General features: G+C 44.6%; 1 protein-coding gene across 1 annotated transcript in view; it reads right to left on the bottom strand.

Annotated features, from left to right (window-relative positions):
• The window catches only part of BMP1 (bone morphogenetic protein 1), a gene marked incomplete in the record, with an annotated part of 156797 nt that overhangs the window by 13800 nt on the left and 119676 nt on the right, over positions 1 to 23321 (bottom strand).

The following is a 23321-nucleotide window of genomic DNA, read 5'->3' as shown; positions in this document are numbered from 1 at the left end:
ATCATTGCAGCCATGTCAGTGCAGCCTTGCCCCAGTGCAGCCTTCGATCCTCTATCCCTGCCATCCTGGGCTTCAAAATTGCGACCGCGATTTGAAAATGGCGCCGCCGGCACCGAAATACACAGAGCCGGTTCTCGGCGGCTCTCGTTCACTTTCGGCTCCACTTGTAGTCCCAAGCGGAGCTATCCGAACCTAACCGAGTAGGTTCGGATAGCTCCGCTCGGGACTACGAGTGGAGCCGAAAGTGAACGAGAGCCGCCGAGAACCGGCTCTGTGTATTTCGGCGCCGGCGGCGCCATTTTAAAATCGCGGTTGGCGATTTTGAAGATGTGACAGCTCGGGATCGCAGGGGATCGGCGTATAACACGCACCTGCGATTTTCCCCTGATTTTAAGGGGAAAAAAGTGTGTGTTATACGCCGATAAATACGGTAATATTTGGGGGTTTTAAGTAATTTTGTAGCAAAAAACCCCCCGATTTCAACTTGTAAGCAACACGTGTCAGAAAAATAGGATTTTTATTACAGCTTACCTGTAAAATCCTTTTCTTGGAGTACATCATGGGACACAGAGCCTTAATTACTTACTTAATGGGTTATAGGCTACCTTCAGGTGTTGACACTGGTAAACCCAATCAAGGAAGTTTACTTCCTATATAACCCCCTCCGCCTTCCAGGAGCACATCAGTTTTTGTAGCAAAGCAATATACTTAATCCCAAAAGAGGGCGGGACCTCTGTGTCCCATGATGTACTCCAAGTAAAGGAATTTACAGGTAAGCTGTAATAAAAATCCTATTTTCTTTATCGCACATCATGGGCCACAGAGCCTTAAGTAATTACTTAATGGGACGTCCCATAGCAATGTAACTTGAGGGGAGGGAGAGACAACCTGCAGAGTACCTACAGACTTGAGGACTTATACTGCTGCCTGCAGGCGATATCCTTATACCTCCACCTGATAAATGTGAATGTATGCACAGAAGACCAAGTTGCGGCCTTACAGATCTCAGCCATGGAGGCCTGGTGACGCACTGCCCAAGAAGCACTAACCGACCTGGAAGAGTGTGCCTTAACTTGAAACGGGGAATCTTACCCCTTAAATCATAAGTTTGAATTATCACTTGTCAAATCCACTTAGCGACAGTGTATTTCGACGCTGCCTGTCCTTTAGGACCCTCTGGCAGAATAAATAAGACATCAGTCTTACGAATCTGAGCAGTTGCCTTAAAATAGATTCTCACCACAATAAGACAATGTAGCGACTCTTCTTCCCTGGAACATGGTTTTGGAAAACCTGAAACCAATTTTGATAAAGTCTGGACGAGGGCGTAACTCCCCATGACAATCAAATATGGTTCTTTACAAGAAAGAGTAGCCAATTCCGAAACCCTCCTTGCTGAGGATATAGCAACCAAAAATACCAACTTCCTTCTCAGAAGGACTAGGGAATATGTTGCATTGGTTCAAATGGCTGTTTTTTGTAACAGACAAAACTAAGTTCAAGCCCCAAGGGTTCAAGGGAGGTTTAACGGGCGGAATAAGTCATGTCACCCCTTGTAAAAAAAAACCCTGGACTAAGAATAAGTAGCAAGTGTTTTTTTTTTTTTTTTTTTTTTTTTTTAAATAAGACCGATAAACTCAGACTTGGCCTTTAATAGTACTCAAGGCCAATTTCATTTCTACCCCTAATTGTAGAAAGGCAAGAATTCAGACTATAATACATCTCCGAGGGTGCCAACCTTTGGATTCATACCAGGAAACATAAGCCCTCCAGACTCTAGTTCTAGAAGCTGGCTTCCTTGCACTAATCAGGGTAGAGATAACTGACCCGGAAAGCCCACGTTTCTTCAGAAAGTGGGTTTCAATAGCCAAGCCGTTAAATTTACAGACCGTAAGGTAAGATGCAATATCGGTTCCTGTGGGAGCAGATCTGGCCGTAGTGGGAGGGACCATGGGCCCTCCACTGCCATCTTTACGATTTCTGCATACTATGACCTTCTGGGCCATGCTGGTGCCACCAGTATTACTGGCTTTTTCAGCTTGATCCTGCAAAGTCGTCGAGGCAACAACTGAATAGGGGGGAATGCATAGATCAGTGAGAACTGATCCCATGGGGTCACCAACGCATCCATCCTGCATGCGAATGGATCCCCTATTCTGGCCACAAAGTTGACTAACTTCATGTTGAACCTGGATGCTAGAAGATCTACGTCTGTAGTCTCCCATCTTTGGCAAACAGCCCGAAATATGTCAGGGTGAAGAGACCATTCTGCTGGGAATAACTGCTGGCGACTCAAGTAGTCCGCCTGCCAATTCTCTACTCCCGGAATGAAGACTGCCGATAGGCATGGAACATTCCTTTCTGTCCAAGTTAGAATATGGTTCACCCTTCTCTGCGCTGAGAGACCGTCGTGCCCCCTTGGCGATTGATATAGGCCACAGCTGTGGCATTGTCGGATTGAATCCTGACAGGACAATCCCGTAACCTGAAAGACAAGGTCTTTAGAACCAGACGTACTGCCAGAATCTCTAGGATATTGATGGACAAGGTTCTTTTCGGTTCTTGACCACTGTCCCTGGACAGTTGTCTTTTCTAGGAACTGCTCCCCAGCCTGAAAGGCTGGCATCCATCGTCACCGCTTTCCAGATGACTGGTCTGAAGAATCTTCCTTTAGCATATTCTGGGTTAGTGACCACCAAGTGAGGCTTTGGGACACTCTTAGGGACAGCTGCATTGGCAAGTCTATAGCTTGAATTGTTTTGTTCCAAGCAGACAGGGTACTGTTTTGCAACAGTCTTAAATGAAACTGGGCATAGGGAACTGTTTCGAATGAAGCCACCATGGTTCCTAGCAACCTCATGCAAAGGCGAATGGAGGGATCGCCATTTGACCTGACCATCCGCACCAACTCCCTTTTGGAGTTGAACTTTGCCTGAGGAAAGAACACCTTTTCCTGGGCTGTGTCTATGATCAGACCCAAGTACTCCAGCTTTTTTAGTGGTATTAAGGAAGTTTTCTCTAGGTTAAGAATCCCACCCAACTCTTCAGATAGTGGGTTGTAGTGCGTACGATTTGCTTCAAATGAGCCAACTGATCTATTGGTAATAGATAGTCTAGGTACGCTACGACTGTTATGCCCTGTGCCCTTAACCTGGCTAGAGGTGGGGCCAGCACTTTGGAGAACACCCAGGTTGCTGTGGCTAGCCCAAAAGGGCAGGGCAACAAACTGGAAATGCTGCTGTTCTAACTCGAACTGCAGAAGTTTTGATGAGCGGGAAATATAGGGACATGCAGATCTGCATCCCTGATGTTGATCGATGCTCCTAGGATAGAAACTGACCTGATCGTCTCCATGCAAAAGGAGCAGATCTTCAGGAACCGATTTAGATTTTTTTAGATCTAGAATGGGTCTGACATCTCCCTTTGGTTTCGGTACCATAAAAAAGGTTTGAATAAAACCCCAAACCTTGCTCCTTTGTGGGGTCCCCTTGAGATATTAATCGGTCTAGTGCCTGAAACAGAGAGTCTTTTCTCTGGATCTTTGGGAACGCTTGACTTCAGGAAGCGAGACGGTAGAAAGTCACGAAATTCCAGCTTGTACCCCAGCGTTACCGTGGAGATGACCCATCTGTCCTGAATTTCTTGCTTTCCAGACTTCTGAAAACTGCAGAAGTTTTCCCTCCACTTTGGTGAGGGGGGTTGCCTCTTCATGATGAGGCTTTAGGATTCTGCTTTGCAGGTTTCCGACCCCAGGACTTCTTTTGAGCATGGATCTGACTCTGAGATTTTCCTCTAGAGTGTGATGGTGGAGACAGTCGCCCCTGCCTAGAGGCGGAAGCCCCTGGCGTAGGGGAAAGAGCCCGTTTAAATGAAGGGCGTTTATACTTTCTTTTGACTGACAAAAGAGTACCTTTAACCATTAGAAATTGTTTGGATATATTTGTCCAAGTTATCTCCAAATATTCGCTCCCCATGAAAAGGGAGCCCAGTTAGGAGGTCTTTACATGGTGTTTCAGCTGACCAACTTTAACCACGGGATTCTACGCATATGCCCAAGCTTAACCGTAAGGCGGGACGCCTGGTGAATAGAATATTTAATAGCATCTATGGCAAAGCATAATGCTTTTGGTAGTTCAGCCAAATCCAGAGCTTGTTGTGCAGGAAGCTCTCTAAGTGCCTGTTTAAATTGGTCCTTTAGGGATTGACGGACGCTTATTGCAGCGACTGCAGACTGAGTAATGGCACCTGCCATGGAAAATTCAAGTTATGCCGCGTACACACGGTCGGACTTTTCGTCTACAAAAGTCCAACGGACGCCGACGGACTAAAGCTGGCTGGTAATCCGATCGTGTGTGGGCTTCTCCGGACTTTCAGCAGACTTTTTCAGCCTCAAATCCGACGGACTTTAGATTTGAAACATGCTTCAAATCTTTACGTCGTAACTACGACGGACCCCGAAATCCGCTCGTCTGTGTGCTAGTCCAACGGACAAAAACCCATGCTAGGGCAGCTATTGGCTACTGGCTATGAACTTCCTTATTTTAGTCCGGTGTACGTCATCACGTACGAATCCGTCGGACTTTTGTGTGGTCGTGTGTAGGCAAGTCCGTTCGTTAGAACGTCTGCTGCAAGTCCGCCGAAAGTCCGCCGGAAGTCTGTCGGACAGGCTGTCGGACTTTTGTAGACGAAAAGTCCGACCGTGTGTACGCGGCATTAGACTTACCGGTAACTTGTTTTCCTTGAGTCTTTCAGGACAGCACTTGAGAGAGTGACTCCTCCCCTTGCCAACAGGAAACACCTCTTCCACCAAACTTTAAAAGGAGGCTCCTTTCCACACATTGTCAGTAGTAGTAGAGAACCTCCGGCCCCAAACTGGAACACATAATCGAGATATGATTAGTCACAGTATATATATATATATATATATATATATATATATATATATATATATATATATATATATATATATATATATATATATATATATATAAACAATAGGGCGGGATGCTGCTGTCCTGAAAGACTCAAGGAAAACAAGTTACCGGTAAGTCTAACTTGAATTTTCCCTTATCGTCTTTCAGGACAGCACTTGAGAGGATAATAGAAACTTACCCCCCTAGGGAGGGACCACAGCCTGCAGAACCTTTCTGCCAAAAGCCTGATCACCTGCTGATAGGAGATCCAGTCTGTAATGACGGACAAACGTTAAGTAGCTTGACCACGTAGCTGCCTTATAAATCTGATCTGGGGTGGCACCAGCTCTTTCTGCCCATGTAGTGGCCTGGGCTCTTGTTGAATGAGCCCTAATTCCCAGCGGGGAAGATAAACCCATTTGAGAATAGGCTACAGAAATAGCTGTCTTAAGCCATCTAGCCAATGATGCTTTTGATACTTGTTGGCCTTTCTTGTTTCCAGAAAAAAGAACAAATAATGAATCTGAAACTCTAAACCCTCCTGTTACTTCCAAATACTGTAATAAGATACGTCTTACGTCTAAATTGTGAAACTGCTCTTCCTTTGCACCCGAAGGGTTAGCAGAAAAGGTTGGTAGAGTAATCTCCTGAGACCTGTTACTAAAGCTTGCCACTTTTGGCAAAAACCCCGGATCTACTTAAGGACAACTCTATCAGGAAAAACTGACAAAAAAGGCTCTTTTACTGATAGGGCGTGCAGTTCACTAATCCTTCTTGCTGAAGTAATTGCGACCAGAAAAATAGTCTTCAAAGTTAAATTCTTTAGGGATATGGCCTGTAAAGGCTCAAATGGTTCTTTTGCCAGAGCCTGCAGAACCACCGAGAGATCCCAATTTGGGAAATGCTTCACCGGTACCGGTCTAGACCTGGAAAGTGCTTTGAAAAATCTCATGATCAGAGTTTCTGAAGATAAGGATCTCTCCAGATAAACTCCCAAGGCGGCCACCTGCACCTTAAGAGTGCTGACCGCCAAATTCTTGTCTGCACCGTTTTGCAAGAACTCCAGCACTGAAACTAGATCTTTAACCTCCCTATGTTCAGAATGACAGAAAGAAACAGACTTTCCATACTTTGGCGTAAATATCCCTGGTTACCTTTTTCCTACTGGAAAGCAACATCGTAGTTAAACGTTCAGAAAAGCCTTTGCTTCTCATTAACTGCTCCTCAGATACCAGGCAGCGAGTTTTAACCTGCCTACATCTGGATGATGCACTGGCCCCCGAGTCAACAGATCCTGACTGAGCGGAAGATGCCAACATGGTTTGATTGCCAACTGAAGAATCGTGGAAAACCAAGCCCTCTTTGGCCAATATGGAGTAATCAAAATTATTGATACTCTCTCTTCCAGTATTTTCCTCAACACTAGAGGGATTAACCTAAATGGAGGAAAAGCATACCCCAGGTGAAAATCCCACGGATGTGCCAGAGCATCTATCCCCTGAGAGCAAATGTCTCTCTGAAGGGAGAAAAAATTCGGGAGCTGCGTGTTTTGTTTTGAAGCAAACAGATCTACCTGCGGAAGGCCCCAAACACTGGTGATTAATGCAAACACCTTCCTGTTCAGACTCCACTCTGATTCCTGAACTTTCTGTCGGCTCAGATAATCCGCTACTTCGTTCAATGTGCCTTTTAGATGGACTGCGGATAGAGATAGTAAGTGGTTCTCCGCCCACTCCAGAATCTCTACTGACAGTAAGTGAAGAGCCTTGCTTCTTGTGCCTCCCTGTTTGTTCAGGTAGGCTATGGCCGTGGCATTGTCCGACAAAATCTGGACATGGCAACCTATGAGGTTTTGAGAGAAGAAAACTAATGCTAGGGCAACTGTCTTCAGCTCTTTCCAATTTGAGGATTTTTGGGCCTCGAACTGGGACCATGTTCCCTGCGCTAAGGCGTGACCCATGTGGGCCCCCCATCCCTGCAAACTGGCGTCTGTTGTGACCACTTTCCCGGTCGGAAAAGACCACAGAAGACCTCTTTGCAGTACCACCTGACTTTTCCACCACCAAAGTGAACGTTTGACTCTGGTGGGAATCCTTATTTTTGTATCCAAACTCTCCATCCTGTGGTTCCATGTCCTTAGAAGGAACCTCTGGAGAGTCCTGAAATGCAGCCTTGCCCATTGGATGGCTGGCATTGAAGAGGTTAATGTCCCCAGAGCCGACATAACCTTTCGGACTGAAATCAGTTGATTTGTTTGTAGTGCCGTTATTACCCTTTGGACCTTGATCTTTTTCTCTTCTGGGAGAAAAATCTTTTGCTCCACTGAATTTATCAAATAACCCAGAAACAGTACTTGCTGAGCTGGGATGAAATTTGATTTTTGAACATTCACTATCCACCCTATTGACTCCAAATGACTGCGTGATTTGTTCAAATCCTCCTACAACTTTTCTCTGGACGGGGCAAAAAAGAGGAGGTCGTCCAGATATGGAATTACCGCAATCTCCTGGAGTCGAAGAGGGGCGAGAGCTTCCGCCATTATCTTCGTAAAAATACGAGGAGCTGACGACAGGCCGAAGGGAAGGGCCCTGAACTGAAGATGTATAATCTCCTTGCCCATATTCACCGCAAACCTCAGGAACTTCTGGGACTGAGGTGCTACAGGAATATGAAGATAAGCATCCCTCAGATCGATAGATGCCATAAAACAATCTTTTGTCAGAATGTTTCTGACCGTGAAAATTGAGTCCATACAAAACTTTATGTATAGGACTGACATGTTCAGGGGTTTTAGGTTGAGGATAAGACGGAAGTTTCCGGATGGTTTTCTTATCAGAAAGATGTGTGAATAGAAACCCTGACCCTGTTCTTCTGGGGATACTGGTATCACTACCCTCTGGTGCCTCAGATCCCTTAAAAGGTTCTTCATGGCCAGAGCCTTTGTTTGATCCCTTGGTAGGTTTGTTACAAAGAATCTTTCTGGCGGGCGATCCGAAAACGCTATCCTGTAACCTTGGGACAGCATGTCCAAAATATATAGACTTTCTGTCATGCTGGCCCAAAGGGGAAGGAAACTTTGAAGCCTTCCCCCCACCGGTACGCACAAGTCATTGCGTTTTACCGAAGGCTGCAGGAGGATGGAAAAGGACATTTCCTTTTCCCTTTCCCTTCTGCGATGCCCAATTTTTTCCTTTTCTCCTGGGGTTTGGTTTGTTCTTGAGCCCTTTGGGAACGAAAAAAACGCTTAACTGGCTGTTTTTTCTTTTTGATGGGAAAAGACTTCTTTTTATCCGCTGTTCTATCTAGAACCGCATCTAAGTCAGGCCCAAAAAGCAAGTCACCCAGGAACGGTATCCCACACAGCTTGTTTTTGGATGCCGCGTCCCCCGGCCAGGTTTTCAACCACAAAGCCCTTCTGGCCGAGTTGGCCAGGGCAGCAGATCTAGCTGTCATTTTAATTGATTCCGCTGATGCATCAGATATAAATGCGACAGCGGCCGACAAAGTTGAGAATGAATCCAAAATTTCTTGTTTTGGAGAGTCTGCTGAGATATGGGCCTTAAGTTGCTCTAACCAGAACTCCATATTTCTGGATACCACTGTAGTTGCCATAGCAGGTTTAAGATTTCCCATGATAGATTGCCAAGCCCTTTTTAGAACCTGGTCCATCCTTTTATCCATGGGATCTCTCAACACCCCCATGTCCTCGAATGCCAAATCTGTAGACCTCGAGACCTGGGAAAACGCGGCATCTAGTTTGGGGTTTTTGTTCCAAACCGCCGCTGGATCTTCATCAAAAGGAAAACGCCTTTTTAAGGCTTTGGGAAAGAAAGGCTTTCTCTCTGGCTCTGCCCACTCTTTCTTAATAGCTTCAGAAATAACAGAGTGCACTGGGAAATTGCGATTTTTGTGCTCGCTAAGCCCTGCATACATTTTATCATGCAGAGATAACTCCTTTCTTTCCTCCTCCAGACCCAGTGTGGTATAGATTGCTTTTAACAGGCCATCTACCTGTTCTAAAGACAATTTAAATCTTGAAGGTAAATTTTCTCCTTCCTCACCCTCATCAGAATCCTCAGATTGAGAGGGGGAATGTCCCTCTGGGGTAGGAGATGCCTCACTCTCCACCGCTGGGACTATAAGTGAGCCTTGGGAGGACTGTGAGGTAGTAGGCTGACTCAGGGATGGGTTTGCTAGGGAAGAGCGAAATGATTGAATAATCGCATCAAGTTCTTTTTTAACAGATGCAATCAAGTCGCTGCAAGCGGAAGAAGCTTCTTCTTTAACTAGCAAATCTATACAAGCTTGACATAACGTCTTCTTCCATCCTTCAGGTAGCTTGGATTTACATGAAGGACATTTTCTTTTTGCCACTGGATCAGAGCTCTTGGCCTGCCATGAGACAAAAGAAGAAACCATCCCAATGAGACAACCTGTCCTATACCCAAGGATGCTCACCACAGGTGAGGGGGGGGGGGGGGGTGGAGATAGAGAGAGAGAGAGAGAGAGAGAGAGAGAGAGAGAGAGAGAGAGAGACCCCACAGTACAAGGAGGACAGTATACAACTGCCCCTTACCTGGGCCTTGCTGGTGCCTGTGCCTGTCCCACTTGCTGCCGCCATCGATTCCATCGAGGAGCGCTTGCTGTGTTTGTGTGGCTAAACGCCGGTTCCGGACTCCAATAGCGCCTGTGCACCGGACCGGAACCGCTAAATAAGCACCAGCCCCGTTTCTCCCCTTTCCCTCTGCGATTTCCGGTGGAAATGACGCCGCACGCCTGTTCCGTGGGCTCCGCCCCCTCCGGATGCCTCACTTCCGGCGGATGGAGCCCCGCTGCCATCCCCAAGATGGCGGCGGTGCAATAAGCAACAGGCGGTGGACCTGAGGAAAAAAAACAGTAAACGGCCACCGCCTGTCTTGCCGCCGCCTAGGAGCGATGCCCACGACAGTCGGACTCACCCTGAGCCCATATGAAGAGGGAGAGGGAGCCCAGCCAGCAGCACTTCACCTCAGCTGTGGAATGGGAGGAACAGCTCCCATGAGGTAAAAAAGTGTTTGATGAAAAAACCAGGAAACCTGAGCTCCCAGGACAGCACCTGAGAGCCCTGACTTCCCCACGAAGTGTTCCCTCTGGAGGAAACACAAAAACTGACAATGTGTGGAAAGGAGCCTCCTTTTAAAGTTTGGTGGAAGAGGTGTTTCCTGTTGGCAAGGGGAGGAGTCACTCTCTCAAGTGCTGTCCTGAAAGACGATAAGGGAAAAAGTGGATCTTAATGGGGATTCCAACTCCTTATCTGTTGGATCCTTAAGCATCTGTGCATTGTCTACTGGACAAGTTAGGCCTTTATTCACATTGGAAATCGCAGCGTCAACTGCTGGTATTTTCCATCTTTTGGAGAATTTTTCCTCTAGGGGATTGCAATTTTCTTAGGAGGGAGAAAATGTTTATCCGGGTGATCCCATTCAGCAAAAATAAGCTGTTCTAGTAATGCATGTGCAGGAAATGCATGCAAAGGTTGAGAGGGTTTTAAGGAACCCAAGGAAGAAACCGAACTTTCAGGAGACTGTTAGGGGTAGCATGAAAGTAGAACAAACCATCTCCGTAAGAGATATCAGCAATTTCTCAGGTTTGAGAGGCTGAAAAATAGGCTCGTCTACCGTTGTTTCCTCCGCAGAGGAATCATCAGCGGTTAGTTTTTCCTCCTGATCGACTGAGGGCAACACCTCATCCTGTGCCCACTGTTCCCCTTGCAAAGGTTCTGAAGTGAGGGAGGGTGATCTAGCACGCTTCCTATCCAACTGAATGGAGGATGCAATTAAAAGGCGCTAATTTTTTTTCCAGACCCTGCAGGGAGGAGGAAAGGACATCTTCAGTCACGTATACAGGGGCTGAGATGTGAAAAGCAGCTGCAACATCAATTTGTTCCAAATGGCTCACCCTGGCTTGCCAAAACTGGTAATTCAGGCGAGGATGACAGCATGGAAATGCGACTCGGGATCCTAGCGCCTGGGGGTGAAACCTTTATGTGGTGTCTTTTTTTGGTAGGCATTGTCCTAAGTACAAAAACAGAGGCACTATACAAATTGCACTTAAATCGCTGAAATCATCGTTCCTGTATCAGGAATGCCAGTTTGCAACCCTCACATGTCCCACAGCTCGTGTCCTTGTGTTGCAGGATGCTGGTTTTCTCCTCGTCAGCCGAGGAGAGACTGTCACAGCTGTGTTGTATTTTATTTTTAGCCTGCCCTGTATCCTCGTGGATGTTCACGGCATCGCGTTAAGGCCCCCGCCCCCTCCGAGAAAAAATTCTGCCCCTTTTTACTTTTAAAATATTCCTGCCTTGTGCACAGCATTTTCACGAGGGGGGGGGCAGGGACCCATCCAGCAGCAAGCAACAATGAAATCAGCCACAGTAAAAACAATTAGCGGTATTAGCGGGACCCCCGCACCCGCCCCGTGGCAGGGGGTAATGTAAGGGGGGTACAGCATTGCTGTCCCCCTAACACTCTGGTCCCATCAGGGAGAATAAAACACTTTTGCAGCTTTCTCTTATCTTGCAGAGTCTCCCTCTACACGCTGCTGCAACCAGACACGGACAGAGCTTACAGCGAAGAGAACAGAGTAAGGTATGTGCATAGACTCCCTCTAATGGAGATTTAAGGCATGACATTTTTTCCCTAATGGAAGAAATACAAATATGTTTCTAATATCTAAGTTTCTTCCCTTACCTTATCCTCTGCAGGATTTGCTGAACAATCCAACCTTCACCCATCACGGCGGGCTGAGTAGCAAACCTTCAAGGACTGGGTCCCTAAAACGGGGTTCCAACTGCCTTGGACCTGTAAAGAGCACCCCACTAGGAAAGCTTTAGTTAATGTAACAAGACCTAAGCCCTGGGTTCCTGGGGTCCAGTCCTACAAAGAGGCGTTGCAGGCAATACCTCGTGCTTCGGATATGAGGCTCCAAGTACCATCCCTTTAGGCCTCAATGGCACTTTGGATGGATCTGGTCTATGGAGGCTATTTAAATCCAGCATGGATCCCTCCCGGAGCTCCTGAGAGCACATCTTCACTCGTGACCAACACCTTTAGACACTGGCAAAAAAACTGATGTGCTCCTGGAGGGAGGAGGGGTTATATGGGGAGTAAACTTCCTTGATTGGGTTTACCAGTGTCAACACTTGAAGGTGCCTATATACCATTAAATAATTACTTAAGGCTCTGTGTCCCATGATGTATGATAAAGAAAAGGCTTTTTTTTTTTTAGATTCATACTTACTTAGCTGGATGCAGCATCGGTCCAATGCCGCATGTGTCGCCTGGTGCATACAACATTGAGAACCGAGCAATCGAACGCCGTACTGAAAATGTGTCACAGGAGTGCAAAATAAACTTCACTTCTGTGATCCACAGGAGAAGTACAGCCAAACAAGCTTTTTAGTGGCTAAACTGACCTCATTTGCAGACCGAAGTTCATCCCTTTGATCTGTAAATGAACTGAAAGATACAATGTTTATTTTTATCTTTCTGCTTTGTTGACAAACCTTGCCGACTGCTATTTTTTTTTGACAGCTGTGAGCAGGGAACTTTTTGCATGAATCGTGGAAATGCTGGATCAAGATCGCGTGGGGGTTGAATCGAGATCACGATTTTTCAACGATTAATCGTACAGGTCTAATGTATGGGCAGGCTGAATGTAGCCTGCCGGATTTTCTATGCGATTATTGCTAGTGGCTGTAATAACTGTCCCTGCAAGGAGAACACAACAATGACTAGTGGCTAAATCTGACATGGTATACTCTTCTTGCAGTACCTATACAATAGAGCTCAGACTGCAGCAGGGAGAAGCAGCACAAAGATCCAATCAGTTGTGCCACAGTGCTTATGTGTTAAAGTAGAACTATAAGCAAAACTTTTTCCCCATTTTGTATATAGCAAGGGAGGGTTTTAACCCGCCAGATTTTGTTTCGTCATCTGTGGCAACAAAGTGTTTGTAAATGTTCAATTTTTTTTTTTTGTATAAAAATAACAAACATGACTATACTTGCTCTATCCAATGGTTCTGCACAGAGTAGCCCTGATCCTCTGCTTCTGGGGTCCCCTGCCGGAGCTCCAGGCCCCTCCTCTTCATCAGGTGCTCCCACAGAAAGCCGCTTTCCCTGGGGGCACCCATGAGCGCTTGCTCCCAAGTCCTGCTGCTGCATCCATTGACACAGACAGTGGAACTCAGCCCTGTTCATGCCCATGTCACAGGATTGCTGCTGATATCAATCTGTCCAATGCAGAGAGCGGCAGGGGCTGGAGCCACTGCGCTCATGCACATTGCTGGAACAGACCGGATCGGGCTCAGATAAGAAAAAAAAAAAAAAAAAAAAAAAAAAAAAAAAGGGGGGGGGGGGGGTCTGGGGGAGCTGCAGCACAGAAGGTTTTTCTGCAACAGAGAAAAATGAGGTCTCCGATCCTGCCAGACAGGTCATCTTTGTTGTGTGGCAGAGCTGGAGTAGATGGAGAAAAATACAAATCCTTTGGCACCAAACTTACAGCTTAACTACAGGCAAAAAAAATGCTTATTTTCATATATTTCCCAATAGCCACAAAATATATAAATCTACTTTGTGTGCATCTCATGCCTTGACAAAACTAGTTATTACGTTGTAAAAGTATGGGTGACATCACTGCACATAGGATAAATCTAAACAAAAAGTTTCCATATAGTGCTTAACCACATTATGGGAGGTGTGGGGGAAAAAAAAAAAAAAAAAAAACACACACACACACACACACACCTCTACAAAACCAGTACAAACACATACATATGTAGTTGGGAGGTAAGCCCAGATTCTAAACAAGTTTGTATTGCACTTGACACCAACTGGAAACACAATGCTTAGAGAGCAGTGGGAGTGCCCAGATTCATATAAAACACAAAGAGAAGCACCACAACTAAACGAAATTTAATAATAAAATAAAAAACATTAACAAAAATAAAATCACGGTGGCATGACAATCAAAAGGTTAAGGAAATCTGCAGTCTTTCTACAGGCGCTGGCCAGCAGGCCATAGCCCATCAGTTGGTGCCCGTCCTCCACAAGTGACCTCAAAAGAAGCAGGATTGCATTATGGGGAGAACCTCCACCTTATCAGCTGATGAAGCTCTGGACTCGATTCTTTATGGTGGTTCCTTTGAATCGTCTGCTCAAGAGGCATGGATTCAACCCCTGGCCAGGGCAGGAGAGCCTGTGGTGAAACCGCGGATTGCCTTCTTTGACTGTCATGCCACCCATGACCCTATCTTAGTGGGTGTGTTTTGTTATTTTTTTTATCACATTTTATTTTAAGCCATTACATTATGAGCCCTTTTGCGCTGCCTCTCTGTGTTCATCTTTTTCATCACTATACAAAGCCTGTGAAGGAGCAGAGATGTGGGAGAGACCGAATGGGTCCACCTACTACAGGCTGTCTGCAGAAAACTACAGGAGGGGGCAGAGACAAGACCAGTCACCCGGCACAAGGAGAGAGAGCAGAAGTGACGGGTCTTATTACAGGAAGTTCCTGCACAGAAGTAAATTGCAGGAGTTTAATTCTGGATTACTGCCCAGATCTGAAAGAAGTACACAGAGCACAACAGGTAGGAATACATATGCCTCTTGTACCAGAGAAAATACTAGAAGGAAGGTTGTCCGTAGCATATAAAAGCATCCTTTTGTAGCATCCAATCAGATTTTGTTTATCCTAGATAAGATATATAAACGCTGTAAATCGATCAATTGTGATGGAAATCATGTCCCTGTCCACACATATGGCTCTCAGATTCACTCGTTACAGATGTCAAATTAGGCATAAAGAAAAGATGGATAACAAAGAATAAAGACTGCTCTTTCCAGCTTTACCCTAAACCCTTCCCAAATGTAAACAGATGCCAGAATTTTTTCTGTTCTGTTGTCATGGAGACAGCATCAGAACACATCATGCCTGTCTCACATATATTATGGCCTGAACACTGGGATATGGCATATTTGTATCCAAAGCAGCCTCTCTCAACCGTTTTAACTCTTGCAATAACTGAGATCTCAGGGGACCTTTGTTTATAATTAGATCAACAGCTCATGGGGCATGAACAGAAGGTTGTGGAAATAAAAATAAATAAAATAAGGAATGTGGTGTACTTTGGATCAAGGTTTTTTTTTTTTTGGCTAAAATTTGGTGGTACGTCATGCCGTCACCTCCGGCACTGCCCTGGATGGGAGAGGAGGCACCTAGGCAACATCGATATCCTTCCGGCGAGATCCTGGGAACAGTGAGGTTCCCCAATCTCACAAGAAGATGTTCTAAGGACTGGGCTGAAGAGTCTTCTCACTAGATTAGGTGTACACAGTGTTGCCCGGTAATCTTGTTAGAAGGATAGCGACATCACACCATTACATCAATGTGAAAGAGGGGCATACATTATCTCTTCTAACCTTTTCCCTTACAGGTGCATTTTCGCCCTTCTAATATATAGAGTGGCTTGTACAATGGGTAGGATCCAACATGTGCACCTTGAATTTTATTGCAAGGTCTTCAACTCCCCTCTGCTCTGCACTTTGTACTAATTTTTCCTTCATCACCTCAGCTCTGAACAGCCGCCAAGAGAAAGGAAAATGGCAGTTACTTCCAGCTATGGATGGGCATGTGACAGACTTTACACAAGGATTCCTTTCCTTACTCCCTGTGTCTGGAGCAGCCTGGGAGCAAGGGAAAGATGAGCGAGTATATGCTGTTGGTAGGAAGTGTAGGGGGGGTACGTAAATGTATTAAAGCAACCCGTTTCTTTGCCCTGCATGTATAAACATCAGGTAACTTTAATGCTGCACTCAGAGCTCAAGAAACACAAAGCCTGCAATGCTAGTTCTGCTGTTAGAAATCATGGGGCCCCATACAGCATACCTGACGGGGCCATGCACAGCCTGGGTGGGTATGTGGTTGTAGGTGTATGGCCCTGAACACAGCTCCAGCTGTAAGAACAAACAACTTATTCATGTGGCCAAAGTACCTGTGTGAATGGGTCCTTCGTTATCTTCTTTAAACAGCCCTGTTGGGGGCTTTGGTGAAATATTAGGGGTCTAAAAAGACCCCGATGTCTCACATTTGAGACAGAGTTTTAGGACCCAGATCTCCAATCTTTACTCTGCAGCCTCAGCTGCACAATGAATGTACAGGAAGTGATCTGTACAGAGGCTCCCTGTTCATTCACAAACTGATGCTAAAGCTGGATACACACTATATAATTTTCCTTTGGCTTTTTTTTTTTTTTTTTTTTAGGATTTACCAAAACCATATACTAGGAGGTCAAACCTAAACACTTTCCATTTGCGTGCATAAGGCAGGCCCTTGCACTACATAGTTAAAAGGTAAATCTAAAGTAAATTGAACAATTGCTGTATAGTGTGTATCAAGCTTTAGCAAACAGTGTGTGGAGGTTCAATCTCTGAAACCAATCACCCTATGCAACCCCCCCCCCCCCCCAGCAACAACCAGCAGGAGGGTGAGGAGTGCTGCTGGGGGGTGAGGGGCAGGGCTCTGAACTTTTGGAGATGCCTGTACAATTAATGCTGACTGGAACCCCCTGTTGAACAGATGGGTCCCATACAGGAGGGCTTTGCTGCACAGTACAAGGGTAGTCCCTGACACTGACCCTGTATGTCACAGGGTCAGTAGATTGTTCTTTAAAAAGAGAAGTATGAAGGGAATGAAAGTGGCAAGTAGGCAAGTGGTTATAAACAAAAAAAAAAAAAAAACCACACGTGTGCATATTCAACATAAGGATCATTTAGGCAGTTTCCTATTTAATATATGCATGGAAATCACCATACTGGAGGTATGAAGGACTACCCTGACTGAAGAAAACGCATACTCTTGTATTTTAGGAAATACAGCACTTGAATATATCTCCAGAATCTAGAACAGGGACAGGACTTACCCTCTGTACGTTAATGGGAAACCCAGGTGTCTCTATTTTTTTATACAAGCTGCCTAAATAATTTCCTGGAAGCTCTGGGCCCACAGAACACCTTGTTATGTCTCCTGACCTTAAAACGTAACCATTCATTTCGCGTATGCAAACAGCCAGTGTGTCAGCAGACCGCTGCACCTCAAAAGACTACTTGTACCAAAATGAAAAGAGCAATTACATGGCGATCAAACAGAGCTGCAGCCGGACTGCTATTTGACATTTCACTTCCAGATTATTATATAAATGTCTTGAGTAGAGGAAACTCAGTTTCCACATCCATGAAAAATTAAATTAAAAATACTTAGCTGTTGCCTATATTAATAAGACTCCAGTCTAATTCTGAATATGATATTGCTTTAATAAGAGTAGAAAATTACTGGAAAACCCAGCCAAAACTCTTTCCTAGGTTTCAATATAGAATGAGGAAGAGTTATGTACAGCTTAGTTGTTGCATCCATTTTGGGTAAATTACTTCTCGCTTCTTATCCTGGTGACACCTGGGACAAGAAATCCTCCCAGAGGACAGAACCAGATAATGGTTTATGACATCTTATGACAAAAGAATATTTGTGGTTGATGTTTGTGCTCTACTATAGCAACTGACCCTCACTTATTGCCCCAGTAACAACAGGAAATGCAAAGATAACCCCCCCCCCCCAGGGGGGTTCCCACACGACCCCCCCCCAGAAAAAAAAAAAAAGTGCTGGCTGGAGTTCAGTTTTAAGCATCTTGTGTTCTATTTATCACCTGTAATTGTTTAAGTGGAATTATTTGTAAAATTTAAAACGACATATTGGATGCAGTCTGTCACTAGCATTACCAGAAGTCTTTTCCCAAATTCCAGTATTTGTAAACCTGTTTATCCTGCTAGCAAATCTATTATTTTTCCACTTTCTTTAATAAGCTGGCAGCACCATAGTGAAATCACACAGCAGTGTTGTCTTTCTGTCAAATACCACCAAAAGAAAGCTCGGTTTGTGTGTGTGGGGGGGGGGGGGGGGTGGTGGAATTGGGGGAGAATGTATTTGGGTACAGCGGCACACGGCCGCACAATTGTCAGTTAAAAGTAACTCCGTGCCACATAGCAAAAAATGGCCTGGTCATGAAGAGGGGTGAACCTTCCAGAGCTGAAGTGGTTGATGCAAAGATTTAAACCGTATGAATAAAAACTGACAATTGTAAGCACCAGTTACTGTTCTATAGTTTGTCTTACACAACCCCCCCCCCGTCGCTCGCCTGTCCACCCACCAGCCCAGCACTCACCCCATCCAGGTTGCAGGCGTCGGCAGCTTTCCCCTGCATTTATTCCTCAGCGGCTTCCCCCCCTGCCTCTGCTCCCGGCCAATAGGGGCGCTTCTCTTCTCAGCAAAATTGGGTCTTAAGACCGCTTCCTGATTGGCCAGAAGGAGGAGTTATTGTCACACAACTGGGTGGTCTCTGGGTGCAGTGCTCTGCGGCCCAAGCCCACCCTTTTTGAAGCCAGTTAGAGCCTCAGGCTCTAATCATGTGCTTACAAAAAAAAAAAAAAAAAAACACACCCCATTGAAATCCACGTGTCCAGTGCCCTGCATGTAGATTAGGGGTCGGGGGCATGGATTAGGGGGGCGGCGTGCCAAATGGAGCGGCTGCCACTGGTCTTAACTGATGTGACACTTTTGCTGGACAGACTGAGCCATTATAGGATGTGGAAAAATGGATCAGTGTCACTTTTATATCTGCTATGACATAAATGTGATCTGATAACTTGCATAACAGATCTAAAGGATAATTCTGTAAATGTATGTATGATGCAGGCCAGATTCTGGCATTCTGTTCTACTAGGATAGGAAAAATTACTTTTATACCCAGGTAATAGGAATGCACTGAGCATGATATACAAGATTATATTTTTGTTGTTCTAGTAAATTTATCTGAAGCATCTTGTTATGCTGGTGAATTGATCTAAAAGTGGTTTTCCTGGAGTCTCCCAGCAGTCAGTGAATTCCACATAACTCCTTTCTCTAGAAGGAAGAAGGGGGTCATGACTAACACTAAGGAGAATACAATGGGGGAAAAAAAAAAAAAAACACACAACAAAAGCTTGTTTTGCAAAGCTGTTTGGCTGACTATGCATCACGCACTACGTTCAATGCTTCAACTTATTTATGGATACTTAAAGGAAAACTGGTATAAAAAAACAAAACAAAAAAAAAACAAACTGCTGACCTCCTAAAAAATGCAGTTGCCTGACAGTAGTACTTCTACTTTCCGAGTCATTGATCTAAGCGTGCACATCAGGGGTTCTAATAACTTCACTTACTGCAGGCCTTTTCTGGGTCAGTGATTTAGAAACTACAGGAGCCAAAGACAGCTAGGAATTTTGACAATTTTCAGATGTCGGCCAACAATGACAGTCCACACATTTCAATCATGACAGGTGTCCTTTAGGCAACAAAAACATTTTGGAATATATCAGATTCCAAACGTCCAAGAACAAACATGTAATACACTGCAGCCTAGAAGTCCAGAGATGTGGCAGCTGCAATATTTACTTTTTTTTATATCTGATAATCCTACCAGCATCACACTTCCTGTCCTAGCGTGCAAACACACTCTCACTGTGCTGCATCTAAGGAGAAGCAACAATGTCATACTAGAATGATTTGACTGTTGAACAACTGCCACTGTTCCTTTCCCTTTAACACTGGGGAATGAGTTTTGTAGTAGCCCACCGAAAATAGTTGGGAAGGCGGACATTGTTTGAGTCAAGGCAAGTGGAAACATAAAGTAGTGCTGGACCTGTGCGGTTATCTTATTGGTATTGCAATCTCACAGTATTGATGCTGATGTAAGTGATCTGGGCAGTCATCTTCTACACCCCAGAGGATCTCCATGGTCTAGTTGGCTTGTAAAGTGGCATTTAAGCCGTGTTTTTAACCACTTGCCAAGCAGACACTTCTCTCTTATATGTAAAAATCGACTTTTTTTTGCTTGAAAATTACTTAGAACCCCCAAACATATATATATTTATATTCTTAGATCATAAGCTCTAAGAAGCAGGGCCCTCTGATTCCTACGGTATTGTATATGTACTGTCTACCCTCAAGTTAGTACCCTAAGCAATGTGTAAACTGTTGGCACTTTATAAATCTTGAAGAATAATATCTCTCTCTATATCTATATTTTAGCAGAGGCCGTATAGCAGGGATATGCAATTAGCGGAGCTCCAGCTGTTGCAGAACTACAAGTCCCATGAGGCATAGCAAGACTAAAAATAAAAAAAATGATCAGTGTTGCAGTTTTTTTACATCACACAGTATTTTTGCAGTGGTTTTTCAAATGCAATTAAAAAAAAAAAAAAAAAAAAAAACAATTTCATTTTATTGCACACAAACACAGTATTCAGTATCTCACAAAAGTGAGAACACCCCTCCCATTTTGTAAATCTATCTTTTCATGTGACAACACTAAAGAAATGACACTTTGCTACAAAATAAAGTAGTAAGTGTACAGCTTGAATAACCATGTAAATTTGCTGTCCCCTCAATATAACGCAACACACAGCCATTAATATCTAAACCGCTGGCAACAAAAGGGAGTACACCCCCAAGTGAAAATGTCCAAATTGGGCCCAAAGTGTCAATATTTTGTGTGGTCACCATTATTTTCCAGCACTGCCTTAACCCTCTTGGGTATGGAGTTCACCAGAGGTTCACAGGTTGCCACTGGAGTCCTCTTCCACTCCTCCATGAAGACATCACGGAGCTGGTGGATGTTAGAGACCTTGCGCGCCTCCACCTTCTGTTTGAGGGTGCCCCACAGATGCTCAATAGGGTTAAGGTCTGGAGACATGCTTGGCCAGTTCATCACCTTTACCCTCAGCTGCTTTAGCAAGGCAGTGGTCGTCTTGGAGGTGTGTTTGGGGTCATTATGTTGGAATACTCCCCTGCGGCCCATTCTTCGAAGGGAGGGGGATCATGCTCTACGTCAGAAAGTCACTGTACATGTTGGTATTCATGGTTCCCTCAATGAACTGTAGCTCCCCAGTTCCGGCAGCACTCATGCAGCCCCAGACCATGACACTCCCAACACCATGCTTGACTGTAGGCAAAACACTTGTCTTTGTACTCCTCACCTGGTTGCTGCTACACACACCTGACACCATCTGAACCAAATAAGTTTATCTTGGTCTCATCAGACCACAGGACATGCTTCCAGTAATCCATGTCCTTAGCCTGCTTGTCTTCAGCAAACTGTTTGTGTGCCCTCTTGGAGAGGGAGAGAGAGAGAGAGAGAGAGAGAGAGAGAGAGAGCGCTGAGAGAGAGAGAGCGCGAGAGCGAGAGCGCGAGAGCGAGAGAGAGAGAGAGCGCGAGAGCGAGAGCGCGAGAGAGAGAGAGAGAGAGAGAGCGCGAGAGCGAGAGCGCGAGAGAGCGCGAGAGAGAGCGCGAGAGAGCGCGAGAGAGAGAGAGAGAGAGAGAGAGAGAGAGAGAGAGAGAGAGAGAGAGAGAGAGAGAGAGAGAGAGAGAGAGAGAGAGAGAGAGAGAGAGAGAGAGAGAATTTGGACATTTTTAAATAGGGGTGTACTCACTTTTGTTGCCAGCAGTTTAGACATTAACGGCTGTGTGTTCAGTTATTTTGAGGGGATAGCAAATTTACACTGTTATACAAGCTGCTCACTACTTTACATTGTAGCAAAGTGTAATTTCTTCAGTGTTGTCACATGAAAAGATACAATAAAATATTTACAAAAATGTGAGGGATGTACTCACTATAATACCCAATTTTTTTGTAAAATATAAAAGATGATGTTACGCCGAGTAAATGGATACCTAACAGGTCACCCTTTAAAATTGCGTCTGCCCGTAGAATGGCACCAAACTACAGTACTTAAAATTCTCCATAGGCGATGCTTTAAAACACCTTTACAGATTACCAGATTAGCGTTAGAGTTACACAGTTATTATTAGTCTCCCTAACGCTCATGGTGATACCTCACGTGTGGTGCGATCTTGGTTTACATATGCGTGTGGGAGTAACATGTGTTTGCATTTGCGCATACACACGGGTGGGACGGGGGGCTTAAAAAAAAAAAAAAAAATTATATTTTTATGTTATGCAAAACTTTTCAGGTTTTTTTCAGTGTTCAGCCACTCTAATCACTTCTGCTGAAAGGGAATCGCTTGCTAAAAACTGTCATACCGGTATAACCCATGCAAACAGAGGACGTCCTACGGTCGGCAAGTGGTTAAAGCCTTACAAATCGCCTTCAGTGCCTGCCACACAGTGCAGTACAGGTGTGGTGGCTTCAGATTACTTTATTAATCTCAAAGGGAAATTATTAGTGCTTTGTGTTGAGTTAAAAATTAACCAGATTACTGTTCACAACAATATTTTGCACAGTAATGTTCCAATAATTGCACTCTAAGGGTGCAATTTAAAATACGCTTACCCGTCAAAGTGTTACTAAACCCACAACAGTAAAATCAGTCTGTATATGTAGTAAAGCATGCTTGTTATACACTCTGTGGAAACTAATGGGTTAAACCTCTGCATTGTGTAAAAAAAAAAAAAAAAATCTCCTGATAGAACAGTGCCTTGGAGGGCACTCTGCACATGCTCAGATTGGTGTGTATTGCTGGAAAATTTTTTTTTTCCTTGGGAGGGTGTATGTGATCGGCACAGAGCCAATCAGCACTGTCCAGACAGAGGGCCGGGGGGTCCTGCAGCCTCATAGGACAGTCAGAGGAAAATGAAAAAACTGCTCCTACAAGCTTTAACCAGACCTAATAGAAGTCACAAAAGACTGCTATATACTGCTGATGAGAAAAGGTATTTTAGCAGTTTAGATTTACTAAAATAATTGTAATTCAATCTCTACTGTGGGAGACCAGATATAGTGCATGCAGGGTCCTGGGTATAGTAATACTTTAAGCACAAAGCAGGAAAATGGGCAAATCAAGTTTCTCTGTTTAAGATTTTGGAATCATATCTAAAGTGTGTTCATTTGTGACACTAGGCTTCATGTTTTTGAAGCATGGGGTGGGGGTATTTCTACAGATAGGTACGACTTATCGTGCAATACTTCATACAAGACAATGGTCTGGCACTGCTCCAAATCACAATGTCCAAGGACTGTCTAAAGGGAACCACAAACATGAAATGTATAGTTACCATTTACAGTTGTACTATAAATTTCACTAACGTGAAGCCCTACTTCTCCACAAGAAGCATCAACTTTTATACGAATATATGGCTACTTCTGCATCACAAAATACTTAATACAATTGTGCAAACTGTCTCCCACTCCCCTGGTCATAGAAAGAACAGATGATCTATCTGTGCTAGAACTAAAAAGCAAAGGCACATATTGATGCACTGATGTTACACATGGTGTACATTAAATCAGGTTACAGCATACATACCCCTGACCCACAGTA

This window comes from Aquarana catesbeiana, linkage group LG03 (genome assembly GCF_042186555.1).
Source record: "Aquarana catesbeiana isolate 2022-GZ linkage group LG03, ASM4218655v1, whole genome shotgun sequence".
NCBI lineage: Eukaryota > Metazoa > Chordata > Amphibia > Anura > Ranidae > Aquarana > Aquarana catesbeiana.
This window is presented reverse-complemented; position numbering and strand designations above follow the sequence as displayed.